The sequence below is a fragment of the Canis lupus genome, chromosome 11 (genome assembly GCF_003254725.2).
Source record: "Canis lupus dingo isolate Sandy chromosome 11, ASM325472v2, whole genome shotgun sequence".
Lineage (NCBI taxonomy): Eukaryota > Metazoa > Chordata > Mammalia > Carnivora > Canidae > Canis > Canis lupus.
In genome coordinates this window covers 42,965,965-42,982,544 of record NC_064253.1, presented here as the reverse complement: position 1 = coordinate 42,982,544, position 16,580 = coordinate 42,965,965, and the positions used below count along the sequence as shown (strand labels likewise).

General features: G+C 35.0%; 1 pseudogene; it reads left to right on the top strand.

Moving 5' to 3' along the window:
• Positions 1–550: 550 nt before the first annotated feature.
• LOC112649705 (proline-rich protein 3-like) lies at positions 551–6,916 on the top strand (annotated as a pseudogene).
• Positions 6,917–16,580: the final 9,664 nt, after the last annotated feature.

Sequence of the window (16,580 nt, the reverse complement as noted above, 5' to 3'; positions counted from 1 at the left end):
CTAACCAACTTGCTTACACCAAGCCTCACTCCCCTGCACTCTGGGAGAATGGCTTTTCCCAGTCACACTTGTCTCATTCCACACTGTAGGATCCTCTCCCTGCAGACTGGCCCAAACTGCTGCTAACACTGCATCTCCCAAACTGGGAGTTTTGTACAGCCTTGAATTCTGGTGGCAGTGGTGACAGGTCTCATTTCACAAACAGACCAGGACACACCTAGTAAAAACATGCCACATTCAGGCCAAGGACCAAATATTACCTGCAACAGGCAAGGAGTGCCTCTGCAGACAACTGACCTGAAGGATAAAGTGGCCAGGCCAGGACACTCCAACAGAGTATATGTAGAATCCACTGGAAACACTGCCAGAAGCACCAAGCCCAAGGGAACAGGGGATATTATACTGCAGGTCACTACAGGACCTTTTGAAGCCATTACATTCAAGAACAGGAGATATAGTTGACTTTCCTAAAACACAGAAACAGGCATAGGAACTTAGATAAAATGAGAAGACAGAAGAATTTGTCCCAAATAAAAGAACAAACAAGGCCATGGCTGGAGATCTAAGTGAAACAGATGTAAGTAACATGCCTGATGGAGAATTTAAAGCAGTGATCATAAGGAAAATCACTGGACTTGGGAAAAAAAAAAAAAGTAGAACACATCTGTGAGACCACTAACACAGAAATAAGGAATATCATAGCAGAGATAAACATTTTGATAAGCAAAATGACAAACATGTTTGATGGAATCAACAGAAACCTGAAAAAAAGAAGAGGAATGAATTAATGACCTAGAAGACAGAGTAATGGAAAGTAATCAGGCTGAACAAAAGAGAAAAAAATAAGTATGCAAAATGAGAATAGGGTTAGGGAATTAAGTCACCCCATCCAATGTAACAACATTTGTATTATAGGAGCCCCAGAAGAAGAAGAGAGAGGAAAGGAAGTAGATAATTTATTTGAAGCAATAATAGCTGAAAATTTACTTAATCTGGGGAAGAAAGATCCAGGAGGCACAGAGAACTCCCAACCAAGTCAACAAAAGTAGGCCCACACCATGACATATTGTAATTAAAATAGCAAAGTATAGTGGTAAAGAAAAAATATATATTAAAAGCAGCAAGACGAAAGATGACAGTTACATATGAAGGAAACCCCATAAGGCTATCAGCAGATTTTTCAGCAGAAAATTTTCAAGGCAGAAAGAAGTGGCATAATATATTCAAAGTGCTGAATGTAAAATATCTGCAGCCAAGAATACTCTCCCCAGCAAGGCTATCATTCAAAATAGCAAGAGAGACATAGAGTTTCCTAAGGAAACAAAAACCAAAGAAGCTCATGACCATGAAACCAGCCCTGCAAGAAATATTAAAGGAGACTCTTTGAATGGAAAAAAGAGACCAAAAATGACACTATGAAGGTAAGAAACACAAAAGCAGTACAAATGAATGTTTCTGTAAAAAATCAGTCAAGGCACGTACAAAATTAAAAAAGGATGTAAAATATGATACCATATACCTAAAATGTGGGGAAGAGAGGAGTAAAGAATGAGTTCTAAGTTAAATGACCATCAACTTAATACAGACTACTATATGCAGAAGAGGTTATATACAAACCTAATGGTAACCACAAAACAAAAACAAGTATTAAATATGCAAAGAACTAAAGAAAACCAGCAAACCATGAGAGAACAAGAAGGGATATGACAAAATCTTCAGAAACAACTACAAAATAAGTAATAAAATGGCAATAAATACATACCACCAATAACTACTATGAATGTAAATGGACTACATGCTCCAATCAAAAGACATAAGGTAATAGAATGAATAAAACACCAAGACGCATCTATATGCTGCCTGCAAGAAACTCATTTTAGACCTAAAGATACTCGCAGATTTAAAGTGAGGGGATGGAGAATCATCCATCATGCAAATAGAAGTGAAAAGAAAGCTGGGTAGCAATACTTGTATTGAACAAAATAGACTCTAAAGTAAAGACTATAACAAGAGTCAAAGAAGAACACTATATAAAAATAAAGAGGACAATCCACTAAGAAGATATAACAATTATAAATATTTGTGCAGCCAACATGAAGGACCCAAATATAGAAAATAGTTAATAACAAACATAAAGATACTAATTGATAATAAGTCAATAATAGGGGACTCTAACACCCCGCTTATATCAATGGGCATATCATCTAAACAGAAAATCAACAATGGCTTTGAATGACACACTGGATGAGACAATATTTTTTTCAGATAGATTTAATAGATACATTCAGAACATCAGAACATTCCATCCTAAAACAGCAGAATGCACATTCTTTTCATGTGCACATGGAACATTCTCAAGAATAAATCACATATTGGGCCACAAAACAAGCATAAACAAATTTAAAAAGATCAGTGATGGCATACATCTTTTCTGACCAGAACACAATGAAACTATAAATCAATGACAAGAAAAAAATTTGAGAAGACTACTAATATATGGAGATTAAACAACATGCTATCAAACAATGAATGAGTCAACCAAGATATCAAAGAAGAAATTAAAAAGTACATGAAAGCACTGTGGTTCAAAACCTTTCCAATAGAGCAGAAACAATTCTAAGAAGGAACTTTACAGCAATACAGGCCTACTTCAAGAAGCAAAAACAAAAATACCAAAGAAATTATAGTTGGCAACCAGTCCATTGCACACAAAGGAAACTTGGCCCTAATATGTTATGAAAGGTGTTAAAAAAGTTCAGGAATATGTAAGAATCTTGAAGAAGAAGGAGAAGGAGAAGAAGAAATATATGCTAAAGCATGTAGTGTAATTCGATTAAGTTGAAATAAATTCAACCAATAATACCTGTAGAGATTAGGAAAATGCAATGCTCTCCACCTGATCAACCAACATGTCCTTTAATTTCAGTTAAATGCCATCACTCTCCTAACACTCCAGTGTTACCAAAAAATGCCTTCAATTCATCCTGAACTGCTTTATATCATTTATCCTAATCACAAATTTATAAATTTTATTTGTTTTAATGGCTTTCATACTAAACTCTCACATTAGACTATGAGTAATTTAAGGGTTAATCCCATGGACATCAAGATGTTTCTTCTGATAAGTCCTTGATAACTTCTCCATACACTCCTGTTTGCTTTTCAATTTCACCTTATATAATCCTTTTGCAGTACTTTTTTTTTTTTTTTTACCTCTACAGTGGAATCCAAAATTGGGTAGGTATAATTTGATGAATACTATCATACCATAGCATAGTTCCTGAACTGATGCTCTGTTCTACACACATTTTAACCCCAATAAAGCCTGTCAGTATAGAAACATACTAAAGTTCAACAGTACTTTAAGGTACATAATTTTCCTAATCTATTCTGCTTGAGTAGTATTCCAAGAGAAATGCATTCAGGGTGAGATGTCTAGTATTTAATGTCTCAGTTGAAAACAAAAAATAAGCACTGAAATAATAGCAGATAAGTCATCTATATGATATAAACGTGTTATCATGTCATTTGTGTCAGGTAGGTTCTTAAAACTCTTCAAATTAGTCGATGATCACTTGGTATTTTGTAGTCAGCCATGCATTGTTTAGGTTTAAGTCCTTAATAGTCCATTGCACTGTCCCTCTTACCATTCAATCAACACCCCTCAATACCCTCTGTAGGACAGTGCACTTTATGTTAAATTTACACAAATTTATAATCTCTACTTTATAAGCCTCATAGTCAATGGGCATGTTGTTCCCCTTGCTGATTTCTGTACTGGCCTATTTTATATATTGTGATACAATCTCCAACTCACAACCTCAGTATAACCCAGCTCTTTTACTCCTACAGAGATGAGAACTCTATTTTATACAAGAAATTGGGAACTCTACACTTTTATTGTAATCATTATCCTTTATTGTAATTTCCTTTTTTTTAAAAAAATATTTATTCATGAGAGACACACACACACACAGAGACAGAGAGAGAGAGAGGCAGAGATATAGGCAGAGGAAGAAGCAGGCTCCCCACGGAAAGCCTGATGTGGGACTTGATCCCAGGACCCCAGGATCACACCCTGAACTGAAGGCAGATGCTCAACCATTGAGCCACCCAGGCATCTCTCCTTTATTGTAATTTTCATAAAAATATTTGTCCTGAGACTCTGAACACTTTTAGGTCAGGCAACATTTTTTTATTTCTTTTTTTATACCCAGAGTCCAACACAATGCTTAAAAATGCTTGCTGAAGGAACAAATAAACCTATATTTAAAAAAAAACAAAAACAAATGTTTAGTTACTATACAAACATACTGTTCCCACCATATCATCACAGAATAGGCTACAAGCAATTAATGAATGTGCATAATCTATCACTATTCTGAAGTATTGATAAACCAAAATAAAATCAAGCACTCAGAAGTTAAATAATCTTCAAATAAAATTAATCTGCACAAAAGAGTATGCTAAGTGCATAAAAAGTAAATGTTGGGTAATATCAAATGTGAATCATGGCAATTTGAGGCGTTTGTTAACTACAAACATACTTTAATAAAAAAATCAGAGGTAAAAAGTTCAGAAGATTTTAACTTATTAAAAAACAGTACTGCCATTGTATTAATGCTTAATGAATATATAATTTTAGATCAACTTACAGAAGATATCCCTAAATAAAGATAATTTAAAAATGCATGCAAAAACTGGAATTATTACGGGCAAAGTGATTTATAGTGGCAATAGTATACTCACAATTTATTCTCTTAAGAATATCTGCCACTAAAAAAAAAAAAAAAGAATATCTGCCACTAAATTATTATGAGGAAATGACAAATTAGATAGTATTGAAGAAAAGTGCATTTCTATTTGCTTAACACAGATCTCCTTAAATTTTTTTCATTTTTTTTAAATGTTGACTCAGGTATATATTAATTTAGGAAAAAGTAGATATATATACATACATACATACAGATACTGACTTCGGCTATTAAATGGCAAAAATTTCCTTTTTACCAGTTTAACTCCTTTTTGCCATATAAAAGGTCAATCTTGAGACATATTTATACTTCATAGTGCAAACTACAAGCCTGACTTATTGGAAAATAGCTAATTTATTGTCCTTGATTGAGCTATATAGCTGCCTGTAATTTGACAATAAATCAGTACACTTTTTGTATTTTTTTAAAAAAAGAAAAGAAAATAGTTTAACACAACACATTAGAATGTTAAAATGATTTCAAGGAAGATTAATAACATCCACATGATAGTTATTCTCTTGCTTTGAAAGAAAACACATTATCTATTCCATAACAATTGATTGCTTTTCTGAGGAATGTCCTTGATTTCAGTGGTATTTTTCAAGTTTTGATACTAATCTGTAAGATGTTGTTAGGAAGACTCTTACCTCATCAGACATTCTGTAAGAAACAAAAAATTCTGCACCTGATAAATCATCCATATTCTCAAAATGACAATTTTCACTTAAAGAACTGGTCTCCTCTGAATACTTCCAAAATAAAAAATCAGAGGTATGCTCTAGAATTAAAAAAAAAAAAAAACCTCTACAAAATTTATCCTCTTAAATAAGAGAAGTGTTATAAAAATAGAAAATCAAGCTTGCCCTTTTCAAATTTACTTTGTGACTTTGTGCCTTTTTCAGATGCACTTTCTATTTTTCACTGGCTTTAGGAACATGTGTTGATTTAAAAAGTGGACACAGAAAAATTTGTCGTCCATTATTAAATTTGTCAATCTACTCAGCAAGTAAGCAACTTTGGAAATACGGGGATAGATTTCTTAACTTAAAAAACAAACAGTTAACCAAACTTTTACATATTATTTATTTTATATTTGCATACACTTTTCCTGCTAAGCCATGTGCCTCTATAGGACTGCATGGTGTAGTGGAAGAAGCAAAGTTCTGCACTCAGAGATACTTGGGGGGCAAGGTTATCTCCATTCCCCTCACAGAGGGACCTAGCATTATTAGTTAATTTGTATTCTGAATCTCATTTTACTTATTGATGAAAACTTAGTCAATAATTTGTATCACAAAGGCTATTTGTGATGTTTAAATGAGAAACATATAAGCAGTAGGCCATATAATTTATCAATAAATATTGGTTTCCATATTTTTGGCAGTTATTTTTGACTATTTGAAATTTTTTTTTACACTCTGATTAGCAAACTTTCCTACAGAGTTGTCAACAAATAAATGGAAAAAATATTTTATTAAATCAATAATCAATGGCTGTAGGCAGCCATTGCCACAACCACGATACCCAAATGAAAGAAGCAGAATCAGCAGCAGCCGCCCCCCCCCCACCACAACAGCCCCCGCTTGCAGAACAGGAGGAGACTGGGGTGACGAGGAGGATGGGAGTCCCATCGGACCACCCAGCCCTCTGGGCCCTCCCCCCATGGCCAATGGAAAGCCTGGTGACCCCAAGTCAGCTCTTCACAGAGGTCCTCTAGGATCAAGGGGACCAATGATTCCACCACTGCTGAGCCTCCCATCTCCTCCCAGGGGTGGAGGCCCAACTCCAGGAGGCCTGGGCCCCAGGTGCAGCTCATATGGTCATGGCTGGTGGGGGGCCAATACTGAACCTCCTTTTTCTGGACCAGGCCAGGGAGGTCCTTCCAGAGGAGGCTTTCACAAAGAGCAAAGAAATCCCCGAAGGCTCAAAAGTTGGTAAGCAAAAATACCTGCCCACCCAAGGATGGCCCCCAAGTTATGGAAGACAAATCCAACTGCGCTGTCTGCCAACATTTTGCCCAAAAGGGCCACTGTCGATATGAGGACCTCTGTGCCTTCTACCACCCAGGTGTCAATGGACCTCTCTGTGAGACTGTGCCTTCCCATCCAGGCTGGAAGGAGCCCTCTGACCTAGCGGCCATATATTTCCCTGGGGCCCTGTGACAGCTACTATGAGGCAGTTCCACCCACCACCCACAGTCAGTGACACCCACTCCTATCTGCCACCTCCCCCATTTGGGGTCCAGAGTTGTATTTCATCACTGGTGCCCAGCGTGTGGGCTTTCTTCCGATCCAGCCTCCAGAGGCTCGCCTTCAGGATCCCACCTTTGCTCTCTTCAACTGCCTCCTGGATCCTCTCCCCCTTCACCGATTGACTGATGAACAGGAAACCTCTTAGATGCTGTTTCTTGTGCATCTGTCCACCAAGCCCTCGGTACTGCCCTCGATTCCTAAGAGCCTTGGAGCAGTTTCCTACCATTCCCTTCTTCTAGCTGCTTGTTTTAAGTCATTTTTATGTGACAAACCCTACCCCCAAAGTTGCCAGTTGCTCTGTGAAACTCACCAGGTTGACCTGGGGTCAAGTATGGATGACTGGGGCAGAGCTAATCCCTGAAAGGCCACTCTCCCTGCTTTTGAATTTTGGAGATCCTGCGTCAGAAGCATGATCCCCACCACTCTGGTCTGTGATCACTGTGCTTTGTGAAATTGTGCATCCCCTTGTATGTAGCCCTTCTCAGTGTCTGTGGCACCATTGTGACTTCCCAACACTAGAGTAAGTTTTTCTGCCAAAATGAGTGAGGCTCTTGATTTGCCCTCTAGACTTTCCACACCTCCCAACATGGGAGAATTTGAAACTTTCTGCAAGACTGCCTCCCAGGTCTCCCCATTCACCTGGTGTCAGTTTTTTGGGGTTTGACACAAGCCCATGAGATGTCCTCTAATGCCTCTTATGGGCTATCATATCTCCTCTTCAGTTAGAGTACATCATTGTGAGGCCACCAGCCCTTTCGTCTGAATCCTGTGAATCTCCACCTGGCCTACCCTTGGGTGGAACCTGGAAGGTACTATCGTCCTAGTCTAACCTTCTTCCCTACATCCCTGGCACGGGTTGTTTTCTGTGAAAATGGCAGTGAACAGGTTTGGTTTTGCACTGGCCCTGAGGAAATGGGTCAGGAGTTGTGGGGCAAGAGGGAAGGATGAGAGCCATTGGAGAACTGAGAATGAATTTTTTTTCTTTTTAACATTTTTTTATATTAGTAATAAATTCAGTGGAAACAAAAAAATCAATAAGTATTGTTTAAATACATCTTATTGTCATACATCGTAATTGAATATACATTAAAACTTGAAAAGCACTATTCTAAAAGATTAACCATACCATATAGTAGGCTGAACTTGCTAATTAAATTAGAGAATAAATACAATTTGAAAGAATTCCAGACCCTGTGAACAATAACAGTCCTTAAATGTTGATTTTTCAGGAGGTTCTACCTAGCAACGCAGCTCAGAAAATCATAATGAGGTAATTGCCATTGTCACCAGGTATGCATTGATCTAGCATTGCTGGGTTTTAACATATAGGCTAAGCTCGGTCTTCTTCCCAATAGCAGAAAAATACTATTCCTAAGTTATCAAGCATATTCAACATTGTATAAATTTTAAAGTGCATATGACCATATTCAATTAAATCATTATATATTACTATCACTTAAATATACATGAGATATATATATATGTATATGTGTATTATCTTTTCATTTATATATCAATGGAAAACTAGAACAGAACTGAAATTCTATAACACTTATAAAATACTTTCAGAAAACTGGTTGCATGTCCATCATCTCAACTATTAGTCCCTTCCTTCACCTTGAATATTTTCTGTGAGTGTAGAAGATTAAGATGGCAGGAAGCTTCCTGAAATAGACCATCAGGGAGATCACAGAGACTGGTCGTGCTTGCACTATTATCAGAAGTACATGTATATAGACTTAATAAACTCAGGAGGATTAGGATTAATAAAAAGAAAACAGAGAATAGATAGAGGATCAACAATAAAAGAACTGAAGAAAATGGAATAAGATTCAAGAACCTGAACTATATTAATTTATGATCTAAGAATGGCCCATTTGGACTTTTATAAGTGTTGAATGTGGTCAAACATGACATTCTTTGATAAATCAGGATGAATACCGTTAAAAGCGATCATATCATCATTTTTGTTTTTCTTCACTTCCCTCCCCAACTTTTTCTTCTTTTACTCCTACTTTTTTTTTCCCTTCATCTTTGCCCAATTATACTTTTTTCCACTCCATTTTTATCTTAAGCAAGACTGATCCTGAATATCATTTTCTTGAGAACTAGTTTTTGAATTAAAACATTAAGTAGGGAATATAAACAGAGCTGCTGCTATTCACTCCTGCAAAGGCAAATTTTCTGACCTTAATTTTATAGCATGAATCACAGCTGTTCCATTGATATTGGCAGTGATTGATAATAAGGGGGATGGGAGTAATTAAAGAGCATATGATGTGTTTGTTTGCATTTTGAGTGACTGCTATAGAGTATATGCAGTCAAAGGCATGGTACATTAAATAAATCAAATAGCTCAATAAATCAGTACAACCTGCCAAAAATGAGCAGAGGGAGCTTGCAATGCAGCAGGCCTACATGTCAGGCCTTAGGCAAGCTGTTTCCTCCAGGGTGAAGTCATCAAAAACAGTCTCAAACCCAGAGACATGAGTCCTTTGAAGGATTCAGAATCTAAGTAAGCTAAGCCCAACTGTAATGACAATGTTTTAACATTTGAGCAGGAATGTACAATTTGGGAACTTATATATTTTCAGTATATCTTCACATTTTATCCTCTAATAATTTTGGGAAATGCTATTTACAGATGTGAAAATGGAAGCTCACAGAGGAGAGATAACTTAGGGCCACACAGCTAAAGAAAAATCCTCCTGAAAAAAATCTTTCTCCATATTTCACATTCTTTCCTCTGTACAGAACATGTCATAAAGGATAATGCTTCTCTCCTGATATTATCACAATTGTTACAAGCTTAGCTTAAACCTCTTGAGAATTGGTGAGTCTGGGGGTGGTAGATTATTGACAAATCAGAAAAGTTCTAAAAATCCAAATGAAATAGATAAAGGGATTTAGAACATGAAGATAATGGTTTCAGTAGAGGAAAACAACAATAATAGCACCAGGCTATATATAATGTAAACTAAAAAAGATACAAGAAAGTTTGTGTCACTTCACAATATAAAAAGTGAAATGAAGTTAACACAATTAGAACAAGGCCTTAAGACACCCAGTCAAAGCAGAGGTTACCATAACTGGAAAACTAATGTCTCATATTAAAATAGAGATCTAGCTCTAAGAGAGATGTCAAAGTAAATTGATTGTAATTAAGATAGAATATACCTTAAAAATGACTGAGTCAATGAACCTGTATTCTACTATATGCCCTGTAAACAACTTCACTGATTTGCATCAATATAGCTATGAACTAACTTCAGAGTTGTCACAAAGTTTAGACTCCAGGTTTTACCTAATACTTACTAAAGGAACATTCCGACTATGGACAGAGAACATAAGTGAGGTTTTGCAGATTGTTTCACCAGTGAGTGGTATTACTCACCATGATTCTGGAATTAATAAAATAATTTTCTGGCATGCAACTTTTGCTGCTGAGGTTCACAGTGTCTTGGGTGTAATGAGTATCTGAAAATGTGGAGAATTTTAAGACCTCTGTCAAAGAAAACACACATTCAACTCATGAAAACTTAATTATTATTGCATACAATTTAGAACCCCACTTGTTGACTCCCTCAGATTCCCAGGACTCCTGTTGAAAAACGCTGAAACAATAGCTCTTTCCTTTTATGAATATATGAATATACTTTTGTCTTTCTGTCAATATTGGTTCCAAATTTATTGACCATACCTTGTATATATATATTTCGCAGAACAATTAGGTTTAAAATAGTAAGCATATTGTCAAACTACCTCATATTTCTTATACTTTGCAATTTTAATGGGACATACCTTTGGAACAAACAGAAATTCAGTGAGGTTTTTAGTGTCAAGGAACATTGTGTACAAAACACACACATGTGAGTTAACATATTACAATAAACTATGCTTTATGTCTCAGAAACTTACTCAAGAATTTATTTAAAATGCATTCAAAACAAAACAATCTCTTATCATTTAGATTAAACAGTTGGAGCAGTTGGTTCTCAGTTTGACTAATCACCTGTCAGCATACTTTTCAAAAATATTTGAAGAGCTAGTAAGGATTATAAGAACAGAGATTGTGCTTTGTTCTAATATATTCCCCAGAAGCTGGGAAAATATTGTTTAAAATAAAAATTGGTTTTAAAAAGTCACAAGGCTCTTTTTAGCTGACACTGAATTTATAGCATAAATAAACCACTTTTTGGAACTATCAGGAATGCAGAGTGAACAATAAACAAGGAGATTTCAAATCCTAATTACAGTTTTGAGCTCTAGTAGAAATGTAAATTTAGAACATGGGATATTGGACAGCTTTGAAACACATACATACACACACACATATACAGAAGAAAATATGACTACCTCTTATTAGAGTAACTATTGTGATGAAGCTTGGAACATTCTGTAATGGCAAGTCAATGACTACAAGCATTATTAGAGCTACTACTAGCAGATATTCAAACTGAGAGGAAAAAGGCAAAAATAGAGAAATAGACAGTGTAACCCAGGAAGCTAGGCTTGGGATAAACAACCTCATGAAATCTGTAATTCCAGAATATTGCTCCTCTTTGTATGTAGAAAAAGGGGAAGAGGACCAAATATTGTAAGTGAGTATTTGTGAACTTCCACGGGGAGTGCAACTTTCTACATTCATCAAAGTAATATAGACTTTGAATTCAATCATTTATTTACTCATTCAACAATACTCATTGGGTTTTTTACCTACCTCTAGTCAAAGTATTGGTACTAGAATTAAAATGAAGACTAAGACTAAGATTTAGTAACTGTTCTGCAGACTCTCCAAGTTTATTGGGAGAGCAAAACATGAATGCATGTGTGGTGGGGGATGGGTGATACAACAACTACAACAAAAGAATAAATAATCTCCTAAGTTTAAGGGACCATCTCAAGGAGATTTTTCTTACCAAGATGACCACTGAAGTAGGTCATTATAAATAAATAGGAGATGGGCAGATATGTGAACAGGAAATCTATACCCTAGCAAGGGAAATTGGGAGCTACATGGGAGAGCAAGGAAGACCTGATTTTGAGATCATGAAGTTCATTTGAACTGAGTATCTAGAATTAGATGTATAACACACATGCTGCAAATGTACCTCGTGACAAAAGCTTGCACTTTAATATAGTATTCCAGAAACCATTGAAAATTCTGAAGGAGAAATGAGTTTACATAATTCTGTACCTCAGTACAATACTGTTAAAAGAAAAAGCAATCTAAATGTTTGTATATTTGGGGAAGAGGGAAGCAGTGTATTCAGCAAGTGCCCTCTATGCATGATTTCCTCAAATGCATAATAAATTATTAATACCACCTATGATTATTGTTGAGAATTTAATGAGATAATAGCTACAAAAGAATGGTAGAAGGCATATAGTAATAATCAGAAGATCTAGCTGTTATTATAACCAATGCAATTAATGTGCTTTTAAATAATACACATGCATTCTAAATGCAGTGACATTATACACCATTCTGTTACTGAGGCCCTTCAAAAAATATAAACATGGGCATCTCTAAGGGATAGCTTATTAGAAGGGTTTTATTACTGACTCTCCAATAAAGTAGTTTTCACTCATATTTTACTGCAAATAATCTCTACCTTGCTAGGGCATTTGAAACACTAAATACCTTCGTCACTTGACATTATGAGTGAAACCTAACTTTGTATTTGCTTCCATTCTTTTTGTTCATTGCTTTGTCCAATTCTATCCAATAAGTAGATAAAAATGAGGGATCTTCAATCACTAAATGTTTTTAAAAACAGATGAAAAAAATAACTTTACAGTAATATCATGATATCATGCAACATTTTATCAAAGCTCTACACAATGTGTAACTTGCAGAAAAGGCTTAGAAATAAGCAATACTGCAATGACTATTTTCAGTACTATGGGATTTGCAATTCTGTACAGTGATATTCAGGAAATGTATCTGGTAATTTCATTTAATATATCAGGTTTCATTCTAGTGAGATACATTGGTGGCAGGGAGGGGGAAAGCACAAAAACAAATTCCATTAAGTCTGCATCTTCCAAGCTGAGTATTTATAAGAGTCTACTAATTGAATATTTCCTTATCCCCAAAGAGTTTGAAATATTATTATATGTAGAGGTTAAAAGCACGACAAACATTAAGAAAAAATATTTTCCATTTATCAATTAGATTATATTCTCAAGTAACAAGTAAATGAGTGTGTATGCATGTGTGCATATATGTGTGTGTGTATATGTTTAGGGAGAGAAAGAAGGAAGTACTTGTGTTATTTTACAAAGATAAAATATTTGGTTAAATGGGAGTTGAAATCTTTAGCATATCAAGCCCAAATCAAATAACATCTATTTCCTATTTTCACCATTAATTTTTGATTAACTGGCATGTGGGAGTAAACAAATTGATAATCACCAGGAAGGGAAGCCAGTTTTAACAGCATGGTATAACCACATAGGATATCATTCATAGGAATTAGATGTCTGAAAACTGATAAGACATTTTCTATATTATCTCCATATATTTCACAGACTATGCAACAAATTTAAATAACCAAAACCTCCCTTGAAATAAATGCCACTCAATTCTAGTGGATAACTACAGCCATTATTTCATATGTTAGCTGTAACCCAGAGAGAAAAATCTTATTTTCTCTGAAAGCAGCTTACCCAGAATAGAATCTGGCAGGCAGGTCTCATTTTGTTTGCTTGAAACTATGACATTGTACAGTTCAACAACAGCAACAATATAATGCACTGATCCACCTGTGTTTCCTCTTAATCACCAGAATTAAATAATATACAGGGCTTAATACTGTCTATCACTAGAAGACTATTATTATTCAAAAATTAAATTCAAACTTCAAAGTCCAAAAATATTGGACTATATAAGAGCATATTAGCAGTTATCTCCATAGAGAGACAGAAAAAGGCAAATGATAGCTCACATACAGATATTTGGAAAACCTTGTTCTAGATTGAGCATAACAAATTCTAAATTCAATTAGATGTGATCTTGGGGTTGCACCATCATTTTAGTCATTTGATCCCATTAGTGAAGTGTGCTGATGCTACTTTTCCGGACCTATGATTCATTCAGGGCATCAGGAGATGAGTTAAGTGATATTTCGGGAATACTCTGTTGATTAATTGTCAACAAGGGAAATCCAGCTTGAAAGACTGGATTGACTTCCCATATGAACCACACAGGATAAAAAGCCTATTGCTGTAGAAAAAAAAAGCCATAATAAACTTAGAATCTTTGAATGCTAATAGAAATTCTGAATCAGTACATTTTTGTGAAATTTTTAAATTATTCTTCCTTCAAAGTTTGATTTTTAAAAAAGCATGATAACATTTTATCATTTTGGAGCATTGGTGAGGCATCAGAAAGAAAAAAAAGCAAGTAACATTTATAAATGAGTCTATAATAGTAATACCCCTAATGACTGCTTAAACAATTCTACATTTCAAAAGAATGGAAATCGATTACAAAAGCTTACAGGAAAGTATCAAACTTATGTAACATAAATATTCAGAAAAATGCTAGACTGTTTACAAAAGATAGTTTTCATATACTAGAGATTTTAGTGAATTACAGCAGAAACTTTATGGATTTCATAATATAAAGGAAAAAATCTCATAAATCCTTTTCAATAGAAAACTTTTACACAGAGAACACCCAATAATTATCAGCAGTATAATCAGCTTTGGTCAGTTGTTTGAGAGGTTCAGACCCAGTTTATACCAATTCATTTTAATTCTGTTCTATGACAATATCATAAACTCCCACCCTCACCTATCTATCCCAAATGTAATTTGACAATAATGGTTAACAGTTCAGTCACCAGACTATTTTGGTATAATTTGCCCTTTCCCTCCACTATCAGAGCAGTTGTTTTCATTATAAATAACAATAATCTTATTATTACCTTGTTTAGAAAAGCCCAAAGATTCCTCTTTGTCCTAGACACCAAATCAGACTACTTAACAATTGAAGAGTGCCTACCTTACTCCTTGAGAAAAAACAACCAAACATGAAAATAAGATAAAAAAGGTATTTCCTGCCTTTTCAATGATATAATAAAGCACTAACAAGCCCATCTACGGGTTTTCTGGTTATACAAGCCCTGAAATTTTGTTTCTTACTATTTATTATCATTATTATTACTTAAGGTTCAGATTACAAAGGAATGGAGATCTAAAAAATTGCTAACTTGCCACTAATTTTTGTTCACAGAGGTACAAGTTATTCTTGTTTGGTAGAAAATATTATGTTTTTATTGCTCTATAGAATTAACCAGTTCTATTTTAACTTTACAATCTTATCCCAGTATTGTTAGACTGATGACAGATAGATAGATACTAGATACAGATAGATAGGTAGGTAGATGGGGTGAATAGTTTTATTTTTAATTGTTTAAAAATTACAACCAAATTACAATTTGATATCTTCTATCTTTAAAGTTATCTTCCATTTTTTCACACAGAGATTTTCACATTTTCCCATGTGTGAACTTCTCTTGTGTCTCAAGAGAAGGTCAGTGCCTACTGTACACTTTGCTTAGAATAGTTTTTTCCCCATTAGTTCTGGCCAACTCATTTCATCTTTAAATATATAACTCGCATCTCCTATGCAGCAGGGGTAGATGTACCATAAAGATAATGGAGATTAATATTCAGAGTTCCTCACTTTCAAAGAGCCCCTTCCAAAGTCTTTGGGGGGAAGCTTAGAAGCATATTCTCAAAACCAGACAGAAGACAGACAGGTAGATAGATGATTGATTGATAGATGATAGATAGATGATAGATAGATAGATAGAAAAGTAAAATATTTTAACCACCTTTGGCTCAGGCTACTAGTCATTTTCACCTAAAGATATATGCCTGTACATATCCTTTTTGTTTTTGCTTTTGTTTAGTGGTTTTGAAAATAACCATCAACACTTTTAGGACCTGGAAAAGGGAAAGTTGAGTTATAGAAATTTAGTGTAATATTTTTATGTGATGGGAAGTTACCTTCATTTATAATGTATAATGATGCTATTGCTAGCCACCCAAATGAAAGAGTAGTTTCTCACTATTCTGACTCACCCAGAAATATGAAAAATACACTCACCCATATGAGTGTATGCCAAGGTCTCCACATAGTGTGTAAGTTGTTGAAGAAAGAAGGATCTATGGAGCTAGGCATTAACCTTGGAAACATTATTTCCCCAGTTACAGAATGTGTAATTGGAATGGACATACTCAGCAAGTAGCACAACTCCACATCAAGTGGACTCAACTAGGTTGAAAACTCATGTCCATTAAAATAAAATCTTGAAGTAACCATTTGTAGAACTTCTATTAATAATCACCCAAACTGTGGAAGAAATCAGGATGTCAATCAATTGTTAAATGTATAAACTGACTGGGCCACAACCATACAGTGAAATACTATTCAGCTATAGAATAAATACATATTAAATTTATTTTGCTGAGTATAAGAAAGCAGTCTAAAGAGGCTACATACTGTATGATTACATTTACATGACATTTTGAAAAAAGACAAAATAATAGAGATTGTAAA